We start from the raw sequence: 1,527 nt of genomic DNA, 5'->3' as shown, positions 1-1,527 counted from the left end.
TCTTTAAATAGGGAGTTCAAACCTTAAAAACGCATGTAAAAAAATAACCTTTTTAATTTATTTAAAATATATTTATTGATTATTCATACGTAACCTAATAATCAAACATAAATATTTGTTGTGTTAATTAGAGGAATTTTGTTATTATTTAGACCATATCCGGAAACTTTAAGTGCAGGTTTGAAATCGGCGCAAAAATGACTTTAGAAAAGTATATTTTGATCTCTGATGAAAATTGATGGGTCTACAAGGATCAATCAATTTATAAGTAATAATTTAATAAACCAAAAATAAAAAGAAAGAAAAGAAAAAGAGTAGAAAAATAGAGATATAAAAATGAGAAAGCGTAGGTTAAATATAAAAAGAAATTAGGGGTGCTTAGTAAATTATTGTAATCATTATTTGTTATAATTTTTGTAATTTTAATGTAGATTTAATTGTCTTCAATTTTATTTAAATTAATTTTCTCATTAATTGTTTCTCTCATTAATTATTAATGGTTTATCACGCAATAGATTGTTGGAAGTTCGAAAGCATAGGTTAAATTGTACTTACCTTACGTCCTATGTAATACAATAATATTTCAAGTAATCCTGTGTTGATTTCCGCATTAAACGTACTACGTATACGATTTACACTACACGTCATATAGTCTATGTAATTAATTATAAAAACGATTCAAGACTCTAAATAATATGATTTAATTACACAAAGTCTACAACTGGTCTTACTNTAAAAACGATTCAAGACTTTAAATAATATGATTTAATTACACAAAGTCTACAACTGGTCTTACTTGTGATTGATTCTAAACACTCTGTATTTTATTATAAATACAATTTTAATTTTTTTTATTAATTGATTTTTTTACGTCTGTTNTTTTTTTTATTTATTGATTTTTTTACGTCTGTTGAATAAGTATTTTTTAGAGAGTATATTTTATTGAGAGATCGATACCAATATTTCTTAAATTTTCCTCTGGCCTGGACAAAACAAGTANTCTTAAATTTTCCTCTGGCCTGGCCAAAACAAGATTCAGAAATATCTATATCTATGTAAAAAATTTATCAAGGCAGAATTGTGGTGGCCCAATGTGTCCCGGTGCTAAAATAAAGCACCTTGAAAGGATGCGGCACAATAATAACCAAGACAAAAATTAAACACTGCAAATATATTCTTAAGTTTCTCTACGTTGTATGCCGGCGCGATGTTTATTAAAACAAAGACATTAGCAAAGAGACTAGCTACCCAATACGCATAGGCTTACAAATATATTCTAACCTAATATACCTAATTCTAGAACAATATCTAGTTGCAACCTTTACTCTGTCTGCCGGCGCGGTGTTTGTTAAAACAAAGACATTAGCAACGAGACTAGCTACCCGATAAGTATAGAGTTGCAATACACTTAGTCAAATAAATTTAAATCTCAATTTAAATTGAGAAGATTATGACCTTTAGCTTTGTCTGCCGGCGCGATGTTTGTTAAAACAAAGACATTAGCAACGAGACTAGCTACCCAATAAG

Source organism: Daktulosphaira vitifoliae, unplaced genomic scaffold (genome assembly GCF_025091365.1).
Source record: "Daktulosphaira vitifoliae isolate Bord-2020 unplaced genomic scaffold, ASM2509136v1 Scaffold_89, whole genome shotgun sequence".
NCBI lineage: Eukaryota > Metazoa > Arthropoda > Insecta > Hemiptera > Phylloxeridae > Daktulosphaira > Daktulosphaira vitifoliae.
Note: the sequence above shows the minus strand (reverse complement) of the source record.